This window comes from Pseudonaja textilis, chromosome 3, assembly GCF_049901715.1.
Source record: "Pseudonaja textilis isolate UNSWEBS1 chromosome 3, rPseTex1.2, whole genome shotgun sequence".
NCBI lineage: Eukaryota > Metazoa > Chordata > Lepidosauria > Squamata > Elapidae > Pseudonaja > Pseudonaja textilis.
The window spans coordinates 118027964-118042515 of NC_141992.1; the positions used below are offsets into that span (position 1 = coordinate 118027964).

The following is a 14552-nucleotide window of genomic DNA, read 5'->3' on the forward strand; positions in this document are numbered from 1 at the left end:
GCAGTAGAATCATCGACCAGTCTAGATTCTAAATTCACAGTTGCAAGATTCATGAGTCAAGGCACATGGAATGAGAGTTACCTGGTGGTTATCAGAGAATTTGTGTTTGCTGTTCCGTTTTAATAGAAGCAATTCCAGTGTTGCTTATTTAGTAGGGTGGGACTCCTCCTGTGCCTGCAATCTCACAGAACTCTTTTCCTCTACTCACTTTGCAGCTTGTCAAGTTCTTGTGCTGGCAGTTTAACCTTGTCTCCTTCCTAGGGCTTAGGGAGAGTGACTGGCAAGAGAGTGTATGTTTGTGCATACTTTTCTAAATTTGTAAATTACAATTCAAGAAAAAAGGTGCAACTGAAAGGGATTTAAGTAGCTAATGCTGTCTTTTAAACTATTTTTTTACTAGATTATGGCTGCTGCATGAGCCTTTAGAGTTTCTACTTCCACTCCTAGAAGGCAAAACATTGGAAATATTCCATACACATTTCTATCCTCATCTTCTCTCTTAGGTCTGTGACATTTGCATAGTTTCAACATGGAGTTACAATGACAGTGTAACTTAATGAATTTTAATTAGACTAGATTATCATCTGAATCTAATAATTCCTGTAAGAGTAGGGTGAAAGCCTCTTAGAAATTTTATACTGTTATTACATATTTTTACCTCAGTTTTCACTGAAATTGGAAATGAAGGATGAATCCAGATCTCTTGTTGTTGTACATTTTAAGACAAGATTCCCTGGTTTGCAGAAAAACATTTGAAAATTTGCAGATTAGATCTGAGTTTAAGGGAATAGATACAGGTATGTCTTGGCCAATGTGATTCCCACTGTCTCTGTAAAGTGGAAATGAAAATGATAGTTGCTATTAGAAACAGAGCACTGGCCCAGAAGGACCTTGCCTAATTCAATATAATAATTATACCTCTCAATAAGATTAGAATTTTATATCGTAATAAGGTGGCTGTTACCATTTCACATTCAATAACTTTTTTCATACAACTCTTCATCCCTTAAGATAGCTAAGGCTTAACTATTTCTGATCAGAATAGCAAAATATTGTTATTTAAGATTGGGACTGAACTATTAAGAGGAAGAAACTTACTGACTGACACCAAAATTGCATTTAAATTACTTGCAAAATGGAGATGGGGAAAGAAGTTAATTTAATAGTATCAATTCCAAAAGATGTGTGACCTGGTCTGTCAGAGTAAACTCAGAGGAAATGGTCTGGAAGGAGATGTCACAAAGATGTTTGGGGTACCAGAATAGCTCTTGTTCATTTACCAAGACATTTAGATTAGCAAAATTATCTTTCCAACAGATATTCTGGAGAATTCTACAGGTTTTTGAGCTGAGTTCACAATAGTTTAATGGGAATTTTAGAGGACAAATAAATAAAAATAGGCTAAACAAAAAGGACACTCAGATATATTTATAATATAGTAAACACTCCTTGAATCTTTCTTTGATATATATCTTAGAACAGGGGTGTCAAACTCAAGGCCTGCATGTTGGATTCAGCCCCTGATGTGATTGGATCCAGCCCAAGGGGGCCATCCTGGTCTACCAAGTGTGAAGAGGAAAAATCAGGCTAGTGTGGCTTCAGCCCAATCTACCCAATGCGAAGAGGAAACATGCCAGCAGTTTGGGGAATGGCGTCAACCTGGCCACACCCACCCAGTTAGCCATACCCACCCAGACAGAGGTCAACCACAACCCTGATGCAGCCCTCAGTGAAATTGAGTTTGACACCTCTGTATTAGCAATCTTCCTTTCTTCCTTCCCTCTTCCCTCCCTTCCTTCCTTCCTCACTTTTATGTTCGGATGGTTTTGAAATAATTGTTTTAAGCTATCTTTAATTAACTTCAGTCACTTTAAACTACAAAGTGGCATACAGCCGCACACAATTAGTAAAGAAAACAGTTTAGTTATTCTGCCTAGGATGTGAAGTTGTAACATCTGTCACCTATTGCTTGCAGAGAGTTGGTTTCACTATACAGTCTTTGGAGAGAGAGAAAAAAGGGCAAAAAATAAATTCCTTTGGAATTCCTTCTTGGGTATCATAGTGCATTTAGATCCATCAGCACAGTCCATAATTCTACTATGCACTATGAAACTAGAAAACTACAGCTGATAAAAAGAGCAATGTGATTCTAATGGGTGCTCTTAGAATACTAATATTTAGAATACAAGCCTACCGAATACTTAATTTTTAGTCTCAGTTCACGAGTTTATTATGCTAATATGGAAATTAATAATTTGCCTTCCTTTCCATTTTCCTTACATATTTATATTATTTTTTCAAGCCAGTAGACTAGTATTTATTGTTTTTATGTACATTATGTAGGAAGGCATTTTTGAGCAAGTGACCCATGCAACCCATGTAGCATTTGCATCTATCTAACATCATCCTGCCTGGGTAACGACACACCAGGGTGGCCATTCAGTTGAGAAAAAGATTCCATCAATATGGATATGCTTTTTTTTTTCTTCAGTGGATTTATTGCAATGGAAGATGAACAATTTCTATTTTGCAGCAGGTTGCTAGGAATGATAGATGAGAGAAAGAAAGGAAGGCAAAAAAGTGAGCAAAAAAAGAGCCAAGAGCCAAGAAAGAGATAAAGTGAAAGAAAGAGAGGTTGATAGAGATGAAACTGCTGTATCTGTGTGGTTGTATGGATGCACAATTGGCATACATGTATAGATGGACTGAACAATTTGGAAGAAATATGGTTTCTGGTCCACTCATTTTTCATTTCGGTCTTCCCCACCAATGGATTTTACAATGTCTGGACATCTTATTTTATGCTGAATAAAGCAAGTACCGTCTTAGATCCACTTTCTCCGGCCTTCAAAGAATTTCAGTTCCTTTGTTTGATGGGCATTACACTGCAAAAATAGATTTAGTCTAGTAATGTTCATCTTCTGTTCTCACCAGGGATTGCTAGAGCACTGAGTACCACATACCAAAATTATTTACTTCAGGATTTAAAAGGGTGTGTGTGATTCTGGTAGATGATAGGCTTTCATACCTTAAACATCTGAAAAATAAAACAATAAACACAGAGACATTTTTTTGGCCTCACACCATTTTTAAGGTTGCAGAGGACATTCTAGCAGGCTCCATATAGACTACATAGGCTTGCAGTTTTGGCATTCCTAAGAATTAAGAAATTAAAGCTAGATTGTACCATTTCTAAACATATGACTGAATGTTTCAGAAGACAAAAACATAATAAAAATAAGAATAACATTTCATGCATAGAAATGAAATGACAGGAGAAAGAGTTGCACCTTGAAATGCTACTTTTTATACTGATTTTGTCTACCTTTGGAGAAGCATTTCATTTTTTTAAAAAAAATCCATTTGCCCACCTTCTGAAGTGACACAATTCCAGCACAGGCTCACCATCTCAGTAAGACATCAGCTTTAAAAATGTACAGCATTTCTTCATATTTTTAAATTATAACCACAGATTAAATCACTTTTTAATTTTTCCTTCACAATTTTTCAGGAACATGAAAGAAAATTAAACAACGATCAGAAATAAGACTCCCCATTCTCCCTGCTGCTACTGTTAACCCATTCATCTAAGACAACCATTTGGGGCACTTCTTTATTTTCATGAATTATGTATAACCCAGGTCAAATTAAGCAAGTAGGCTGCCACCAGAGGGTGCTCTCTCATTAATGTAAGAAAAGAAGAGATGAACAAACTTTGGAACTGAGAACACATATTTGAAAGCAAATTATATGGATCCCAAATTCTTCTCTACATCAGATTGAAATCCGATGAAGGAAAAAGGATCCCTTCTAAATTTCATCCCACCTTTTCACTTGTTCCCCGTCTCTTTTCATTCATCTCCATTTTAATACTTTGGACCAATTCCAACTAGAATCCTTGAGGGTAAAAAAAGAACTATTTTCATTCAGGGTTATCATTGTATACTTAATGCCAGGACTCCGATGTAAAATTTGTGACCATTTCATATTCCAAAATTTTGGCTGACTTTGAATACCATTTGATCAGTGAAGAGAAACCATTTGCAGCCAAGTGTTTTAGGCCAGAAGTAGTTTGTGGACTAATCCAGATTGTATAATGTTAATGGATTGTAAAAATATTCTTAAAGTATGAAATACACAAAAACAACCAAAACATTTCTGAATTTATAAAGTATTTTATACATTTGCCCTATTCTTAAACAAGTTTCGGCATCTGACCAAGTCTCATGTTCCTTTCCTAATTTACTTTCCCCTCCAACAACTCCCAAAGACATGTAAACAGTCAGTGAGTAGAGTAATTGTCTTTATACAAAATGAGTTAAGCAACAATACTAGAAATGTATAGTTTTTAAAGGCATCTTTGTTTTCAACATTCTGTATGAAGCTGTATGTTATTTCAAATCTTTCAGGAGACATATGCACTTCTTTGCAGATATTGGAAAGCTCCCTTGCTGCAGAGGCTGTCAAAAGGTCCAGTCTCTGCCACAATCAAGCCAGACCATCTGTGTTGGCAAAGCTTTGTATTTCACAAATTTTTTTGCTCCTGCCTCCAAATAAGTTGAACCCATTCGTTCTTCTTGTCTGTTTTGCTTTCTATAAACCTAAGGCAAAACTGAAAATGTTTTGTATGGTAGACCCCACCACACACGTTTTTCTTCCAAATGTTTTCCTTCTTAGTAAGTATGTGGCCTAAAGTAAAATACATGTTAACATGATTTGTACTGATCTGCAAAACAACAACAACAACCCCAAATTTGGTACAGATGGTCCTTGATTTACAACCATTCATAGATGATAGATAGATAGATAGATAGATAGATAGATAGATAGATAGATAGATAGACAGATAGATGATAGATAGAATTCTTTATTGGCCAAGTGTGATTGGACACACAAGGAATTTGTCTTGGTGCATATGCTCTCAGTGTACATAAAATCCATTTAATGACTGTTCAAAGTTACAATGGGCACTAAAAAAGTGACTTATAGGTCTTTGCACTTATGGCCATTCTAGCATCCCCATAGTCATGTGATCAAGATTTTGGCACTTGGCAATCAGCATGCATTTACAATAGTTGCAGGATCCTGGGCTCATGTAATCAGGATTGGCAACTTTTCTAGGGACTTTCTGACAAGTCAATGGGGGAAGATGGAATTTTTTATTTATTTTATTTATCGATTTGTTCACCAAACATGCACAAGATAACAAGTATAAGTATGAACATAAACAAGAACAAGGGAGTAAATACAGATAAATGGGGACAGTAAGACAGGGACGATAGGCACGCAGGTGCGCTTATGCATGCCCCCTTTAAGGACCTCTTAGGAATGGGGTGAGGTCCACGGTAGACAGTTTGAGGTTGAAGCTGTGAGGGGTTGAAGCTGTAACAATGGAATTGGGTAGGGCATTTCAGACATTGACCACTCTGTTGCTGAAGTTGTATTTTCTGCAATTGAGTTTGAAGCGGTTTATCTTGAGTTTGTATCAGTTGTTTGCCCGTGTATTATTGTGATTGAAGCTGAATAAGTCATTGACAGATGTTATAGCAGACAATTTTGTGAACTATGCTTAGATAAGACCACAGGCGACATAGTTCTAGATTGTCCAGGCCCAAAATTTCAAGCCTGGAGGCATAGGGAATTCTATTTGCTTAACAATTTACTTAACAACTGTAGTAATTTGCTCAACAACTGTGGCAAAAAAGCTCATAAAATCAGACATAACTCATTTAACAACTGCCTTACTTATCAATTGAAATTCTGACACAAATTCTGGTCTTTCGTTGAGGAATACCTGTATAGCAATGGCTAATCTCCCATCCAGAGGTGGTATTCAGCAGCTTCTGACCAGTTCTGGAGAACCGGTAGCAGAAACGTTGAGTAGTTCATAGAACTGGCAAATACCACCTCTGACTGGAGATTTTACAGTATCCTTCCCCTGCCATGCCCACCAAACCACGCCCACAGAACCAATAGTAAAAAAAATGTGAACCCCACCACTGCTCCCATCAAAGTATATAATTTTTTCCTCCCTGTTAAGGTTGAGTCCTATTGTTTATTCTTAAAATGTTTAGAACCCTTCCTAAACTATTTGCTTTCTGGAAGCAAGTCTTGAGCCTGATATAATTGGCAGAAAGGTCATCTAACTGGAAGGAAGGTTGAAGCTTGGTTTTCTTTCTTTCTTTTTAATCATTGGTAATCTGCACAAATGTCTGAATGGATGCCTTGCAAATAATAGCCAAATACTTATTGTTTAGACCATAGACTGCAAAACAGATTCAGAAGGGATTATAAATAGAGGTTTTTTTTCTTTCCCTTATGAAAATAGAAGTGTTAGGTAGCTATAGGGAGATTTTAATTTCTGAGCACCAACATTCATCAAGGACAAGACAAGTTACAGGACAAGGATGCAATAGGAAATGAGACAAGTGAAGCAAGCCTAATTAACATTAATAGGATATTAAATATACGTTATGGCTTACTCCTTGTATCCCTCCAGATATACTATCTGGGTTTGCTTTAATCACGTCAAGTCACATCAGACTTGCCTACCTCTGTAAATCTGCTGTGAAGTCAAATATTGTTGCATTTATGTTAATTGACTATTTAATGTATTACCTGATTAAGCAAGATGCTGAGCAATCAGGCATGGAAGGGTCAAATAATTTTAATTGTCACAGTTACAGCACTGCTAGATTAGAAAATGCTGCTCACGGTGTATTCATAAAAGACAAAGGTGTTTGATCTAAGCAGAGATACCTAAATTTGTCTTGAAATCTTACCTTAAGATGAAATAGAGTGGCAAATAAACCATTAGAAATGAACATCCATTCCCTGGGGTGCTCTAAAAGCTTTCTTCGGTATGACAGGCTTGTAAATCTTAAATAGATTTGGGTGGGATAGGGGAAACAGTTACTTTTTTCTGTTATCAATCACTAATATTTTTATATACTGTACTTGTTTCTTGTCAGTTAATCTGAAAAACGCCTTTCCTCTTATAGTAGTTATATTGCTTTTACTGATTTGGAGTGGAACATTTAAATATCTCTTCCATTCATCCATGGTTCCCAAATTAAGTGGTTTTATACTTGCTTTTTTTCCCCCTTTCACATCTTCTCTTATTTATATATTTCCCAAATGATAAAGCTAGGACCCGAAAGCATTGTAGACTCAAATAGTTAAAATATTCAGCCTCCTCCAACAACTGAAGTTCCAAGATATGGTAAGTGATTTTGGATTTTAGAGAAGCATGATATTTCTCTCTCTACCCCTGCCACAACTATCTAGACAAGGCTCAGATATAATCTCATCTACTTTAAAAAGGTTTTGAGCAGTTGCTTGTTGTAATGCTGATGTGACTGTATTCTCTCTTTAATATTAGCAAATGGTATTAATTGTACATGCTTTAAACCAGGATCATAGTCATTTTAAACTTGGATGAAAAGAAGTTAAAATACATCCCATGGTATCTGAATGCAGTTCAAAGGCTCTTAGGCTGGCAGTCAAAATAAATCTATATCTTATTCTATTTCATGCAGAGCAACTTGTTAATGATATAAAGATAGTACCCATTTTGCTGTATTCATTCTGTGCATAGCATTTCTGAAGATGGAACAAAGAGGCTTTGGCTGAATTATGCTTAACCTCTGTGAGCTGTACAGTAGTTTCAGAAAAAAGGTTTCAATAGCAATGCGATCTGATTGCCTCCCTACTCCAAGGTTGTCTTAATGCATGGGCCTGATGGGCACTTGCCCGTGGGCCCCAGGAGCATAGAGGCCCCATACTAATCTGAGTATGTTAACCCTTCAATGCACCTTGTCTCATATAAATACAGCAACTGTATGGCTTACTAAGTATTATAGTGTTTTTCAAGCCTCGTGTATTGTTCAAATGTTTATCATGTTAATTAGTTGTTGTTACACAGCATGTTTTTAATGTTTCAACACCGATTTTGTTGGAAGTGCCAATAAAATAAATATATGTTTAATTTTATTGACCATTTACATTTTTATGAGTAGTTGTCATAGGGGCCCCAGTACACTGCTTTGCCTGGGGCCCATAATGCTGTTAAGACAACCCTGCCCTACTCCTCACTCAAATCTTCTTTTAAAATAATAGGATCCATAAGTAAGATAGCATCTACAATGGGAAACCCTTTCAACTTAAAACTACTGAAATAACTTGGATTAGTTGAATATATGAGACAAGGTGCATTTCTACAATTTGCCAGGAAAATTAAATCATAAAAAACCCTTATGGTTAGTTTCCTCCATGAAAAGTACCCATTTAAAATATATGTACTTCAAATAATTTAGTATTATCTAGACTAGCAATTCCTATCCAATTTGGGGATTTTGAAGATATTGCATAACATATTGCATAACATTTCACCAAGTGTCAAAACAACTGAGAACTTCTTGTTTTATCTGTAGACAAAGGGAGGGGCTCTGGGTAATCTCCTTCCTGAGCTCCTGTGATTTTAGGTATAGATCCTGATTGTTTGAGTATGGGGGAAGAAGTGTTGCTCATTCGCTATAGCCTCCTTTGGTTGAAACTACTGCAAATAAAGAAGAAGAAATATTTCTGAGCTCCTTTTGGCCATTGTATAGGAAGGAGAGGCAAACCATTTATACAGAAGAGATCTGAATAAACTACAAGACTTTCAAGAATACAAAACACTTTCAAATATTGTATTGGAAGGGGCATTCTTCAAAGCAGCTTCATCAAATCCAAATATTTTCATTATTCATAGAATGCTGCTGCATTTGAGGAAGGAAAGTAGGAATAAAGAATGGGAAAAAGAAACAAGCATATATATAATATATGATAAACAAGCATACAGATTATATATATTGATTGGAAGGCATTCTGAATGGGTGGATGCAATACTTTTGTGTAAATCTGTTTTTATACACCTATAGCTTCATGAAAAATACACAACCACTATGTTTAACTGAAATGAACATAGCCTTAAATTTAAGATGACCAGCCAAAGGAAGAGTAGTCAGAAAAATAATTCTGAACAATCCCCCTTCCCCCCACAAAAAATCATGTGCATTACTCAACTTCCTAAACTTGTAAACACAGAACTGCAAATTTCAACAGTCCTGGAGATACCAGCCATATATAGGTATCGGTATGCATATTTGCATACGTTAACATTTATATTTCAGAAGCTGCATTCCAACAAAAAAGAAAACCTAGGGCAAACAAATAAACAAACCTATCAGCAAATATAAAATAATATCCCTTCCTTTCACAAGCAATCAATTTGGAAATACATTCATCTTTACAAATAAATACATATATATTAGAATTTATCCTGGCTCAGTTCCAGATAATAATTTGTAGTTAAAAATTTTCTCTGGACATTTCCCAAGTTATAAATAATGAAACTATCAGCCAAGGCAATTACAGCCTCAGAAACCAAACACTAAGACACTTTGCACAGTTGAATCAGCAACTGGTAAGAATTTTTCTGTCTTTATAAAAATAGGTACAGAGTGGATGAAATAGAATGGAAATGGTTTGTTTCCTATTCTTGTGAGGCATGGTATCTCTCCAAAATAGCAAACTTAAATTAAACAATTTAATTAACATTTCTGCTTACCAATCCTTTTTAACAAGCAGGCTAGATAGTTCTCATCTCCTCAGAGAGAGAGAGAGAGAGAGAGAGAGAGGGAAAAACAAGCTGTGACACAGCATGTTGCCTTCTTGGCTAGAAATCAAGTTACTAATTTTGAGCTGCTTCTCATGATGTAATCAGTAAGTTGAAGGTTTATAAAATATACATTAGACATTGAAATGCTTGAAATAAAATTTCATACAATACAGAAAGATTCAAAAGTATTTAGAAGACTAATGCTGGCATGCAAAAAAGAAAAATGAAATATTTTTTTCTGGATGCTACTTATTTAGTTCAATCCCATTTAAAACCATACAGATTGAATCTAGTTGTACTTGTTTCATAGAAATAAGATAGATAGATAGATGATAGATAGATAGATAGATAGATAGATAGATAGATAGATAGATAGATAGATAGATTCGATATAGATCTTAGATAAGCATCTACCTTGGAGGTTCCCAGAAAAAAAGTATCAATTTTTGCAGATTTTCCTCCTAGGAGTTCCTAAAAAGTACAGATATTTGACCATGCTGTTACAAAACAACTACAGATAGGGATAAAGGATTTCTTCCTCTTCCTTGCAAGTATACTGTGGTTGTTCTTGGGTAATGGTATTGAACAAATGTTATGAATCTGAAATTACTGTTTATTACCTAAAAATAGATTTTGAAATTCAGATTGTTGCTGAAACAGTGCAGCAATCTTCACTCTAAAATGCACCTCTTTGAGGATGATTTTCATTTATCCTTTGAATTTATGAAATTATAAATCAGGTAATTTTTAAAAGAAAATTAACTCTGAAACATGGGTGTCCACAAGATACGGTAAAAATAAGTCAAGATAGTAACCACAATACTGCAGTTGAAGCTCCACTTGTCTTTTACAGTATGTATATTATGTGTGTGACATATTAAAAATTGATTGAATTGCATTTGAACTATTGATGTTTTTGGATTTTGCCTATGGATGTGTCGCATTGGAGAATATGAATTATGATACACCCAGGGGGTCAGGGAAAACCAGAGTCAAGGGTGATAATGAATTATGTCTCTCAGAGTCGGCTAACTGTCAGGATTCCAGCAGTTACCACAACTAAGTCTGAGTCTTGAGCCAAACTTCCAAAACTTCAAAAGAATTTGTTAACATGTCTAGCACTGCCTGGGTGTAGCCAACTCTGAGACACATAATTCATTGTCACCCTTGACTCTAGTTTTCCCCCACCCACTGGGTGCATCATAATTCATATTCTCCAATGGGACATATCCATAGCCAAGAGCCATCAATCATGTTCTCCAGTTAGAATTTTGCGCAGCAGAAACTTCAGTCACCTAGTTACTACCGTGTTTCTCACAAAATAAGGCCAGGCCTTATTTATTTTTTTGACCCCCCAAAAATGGCTGTGACTTAATTTCAGGGGTGACTTAATTTCCTCCCCCACCTAGAGTGGCCCATATGCATGTACCTCGCCACGATGCCTCTTCTATCGGCCGATGAAAGCTCCCTGAAGGCAGAATCCCCAGCCACTTCAGGGCATGGCATGGCTACCCGTGTCACCTTACCTTTAGGCAGTGTCTTTCAGGCGATGGAAGCTCCCCAAGTGCAGTCACCAGCCACTTCGATTGTCCGATAGAAGCAGCCTCAGGGCGAGCGCATGCACACACTCCCCTCACTGCAAGGCCGCTTCTATCAGCTGACAAAAGCTCCCCGAAGGCAAAGGCCCCAGCCACTTCAGGGCAAGGCATGGCTGCCCATGTCCCATCGCCATTAGGCAGTATCTTTTGGGCGATGGAAGCTCCCCAAGTGTAGTCACCAGCCACTTCAATCGGCCAGTAGAAGCAGCCTCGGGGTGAGTGCACACACGCGCACTCCCCTCGCCACAAGGCCATTTCTATCGGCCAATGAAAGCTCCCTTGAAGGCAGAGTCCCCAGCCGCTTCGGGGCGAGGCGTGCCTATGCATCAGGTTCCCAACTGCAAACTCAATGCAATTGCAAACTCAATGCAACTGCAAACACAATGCAATGTACAAATGCTATTGTCAGAATAAATATCAGATGACCCCAAGATTCCCACTGCATTTCTGCTTCCTGAGCCAGCCACTCTTCTTCGTCCCCTCAGATAGCCCTATTTCGCCCCACCTTGATTTTCCACTGCAACCATTTGGATCGCAGGAGGGTTGCTAAAGAAGCTTTTGTCTTCTCCTGTCCCATTCTTTTAAACTCTCTCTGCAGCCTTGGAAATCCTCTCCTGGGGACTCCACCCCAGCTCCAACCCTGCTTAGTTTCCATCCTAGACAAGCCCCCTCCCAGGTGCACTCTGGGAATCCAAGGCTTGTTTCCTCCCCCCCATCTCTGACTTGAGCAGAGCAGGAACTGGGGGGGCAGGGGGGGCAGAGTGGAGGGGCTCCTGGGTTTTTTGCCTGAGTTGGGTGAAGATCATCCTGGTGGCCCCAAAGGATTGCTTTAATGATTAACAGGACACTTCCCTGAACCCCCAACTCCCTCCAGTGGGGAGGACGGCGTCTTGCTGGGCCCAGGAGAGATGATGGCTGTGTTGCAGGGGAAGAAACACCCCCTCCCAAAAAGCCCTTTGGGGCTTTTTGAATGAATAAACCCAAAGGGTCTTGGGACACCCCACCCCCAGCTAAATTGCACCAACAAAAGAGAGGTGGCGGAAGAGCAGGGACCTTCAGGTTCAGAAACTTGGTTAAGCACAAGCTGCTACTTCTTCCCTCCCTGCCCTCATTTCATGTTGCCTTTGATCACAAAGCTGATCTTAATGATAAACAACCCTTTTGTAACTTACCAACTGCATGCTGCTAGTTTTGTCATCTTTACCAGCATTCCTTCATTATGGCTATTTCAGAAAGATTCCATTTTTTGCATATGTACTTGTCTTGCAGTAGTAATCATACATAAAAATAATCTTCCATGTTTTTTATCATGTTGTCTATCCATTAATCCCAATTTTAAAAATTCAGTTGAATTTTACTCTTTAAAATAATTTGTATTAGTCTTTGTACTTTTAACATACCAGGTTTATATTTAAGAATTTCATATTCTCCCTGATAGAAAATCTTAATCTTAAACCTTAAAACTTTAAAAATCTGAACTGATGACATACTTATTAATGGAAATGGAAAATGATAAAAAATTGCTATTCTTGTTAAGAGATCTTCAAATTTTATAGTTGGACATATCAATAATAACTATTGATAGTTATTATTTTATTTTGATTGTTAGCAATGGTAATAGCGAAGTGGCTCTAATTAATGTTTATGACAAGTGTGAAATTTAACATAGCAGTTCTGCAAATATTTTTCATTTGTATGTACATCATATATTAATGTTTAGGAATCATAAGTGAGTTTTTGATACCACTGAAATACTCTAAATTTTTCTTGGAAAAATAAAATTTCCATCCCAACTCCCCACCTCATTCACTGACTTGCTGCCCATACTTATATTTAGGAAATTAATTTACCTTATACCAGGAGATAACTAAATTTTATTTAACAAGACTATATTTTTCTTCCTGTTCTTCATTACACATTTGCTCCTTGGGTTATATTTCAATTTCCGGTTCATTTGACTGAGAATTGTTCTCCTACTAAGGCTTCTGTTTAAAAAAAAAATCAATGATCTTAACTGTTAAGAAATGCTAAATATATTTTCTGTGATCTTGAAACTAGGTTCATTCAGCCGATTTTTTTTTTTTACTTATTACCCTCAATTGATATTTTACAAAAGTTTGGCTGTCAATTTTCCTCTGTTGGAGATGTAATCAACTTGAAGTACATGTGTACTTTGTGTACAAAGTATATATACTTTGGTAATGTCCCTAATAGCTTGTATTGGCATTAAAATTCTTGCAATAGTAAACCAGATAATTGCAAGAAAATAAAGTTTGAAATTTAAAAATGTCACTACATTACTAAATTATACTTGAAAAATTTGCAAGGAGTCTTATTTATAAAGAATTCTAGATTAACTGGGCTCTAACAAAATCATTTTATGTTCTTCAAAAGATGCATGTGTCAAAGGTTACACTGAATAAATGTTTCTACCTTCCAAATCCATATGATTAAGATTCAATTTTACAGTTACAATATTTACGAACACATATTTAATATTATAATGTTATATTTGTACTGCATTTAATTAGATTTTTTTCTATGATGCACCATAATACAGCTCCAGATTCAGAAAGCTGAATCATTCCTCATTGTACTTTCAGTACATATATTCTTGGAATCAAAGAAAGAACCCATATTTTTTTTCTAAACAAAGAATTTATTTTCTGAAAATATTTTCCAGTTATATGAACTGGAATTCCTCTCAATATAAATTAATCTGAGAATAGTATTAATTTTGAGAACATTCACCTTTCCTCAAACGGTGAGGCTTAATGACTCCATCTACTGATATTTGAAGAAACCTCTCTATATTTTATTAATATTGCCTGTTAGTAACTGAGTTATATATTATGGTATATGCACACCTAAATATTTAATGAATTCAATGCAAATAAATAATTGATACACTTTAAATGGTTGAGTAACTAAATTTTCACCTATTGACATCAACTATTTAGACCGGTTAATAGAGCATTGTGTTGTTTGACTATTTTACTAAGGTTTACTAAGGTTGATTAAATACTGGTAGTAAAATTCCCTGATCAAATATCTCATCATGCTATTGAAAAGTTTTGACACTAAAAGATATATAAATGTTTTATACCAGGGGTGGGATTCAATTTTTTTAACAACCGGTTCTGTGGGCATGGCTTAGTTGGTGGGCTTGGCTTGGTGGTCATGTTATTGGCTTTGCGTGGCCAACTCAATATCACTCACATCGAGGCACGCATCTCCTCGCCTGGCCTCTCATGACTGTGGAGATGCTGCAACAGTCATAAGTGTGAAAAATG

The 14552-nt window shown here is 36.6% G+C and overlaps 1 long non-coding RNA gene across 1 annotated transcript; it reads right to left on the reverse strand.

Moving 5' to 3' along the window:
• Nucleotides 1-2992: 2992 nt before the first annotated feature.
• Nucleotides 2993-9706, reverse strand: LOC148126304 (uncharacterized). Its single transcript, XR_015742595.1, has 3 exons — nucleotides 9611-9706; nucleotides 6783-6879; nucleotides 2993-3037 (listed from the first exon to the last, which is right to left on the reverse strand). It is a non-coding gene; the product is annotated as an uncharacterized LOC148126304 (long non-coding RNA).
• Between the last annotated feature and the right edge of the window lie 4846 nt (nucleotides 9707-14552).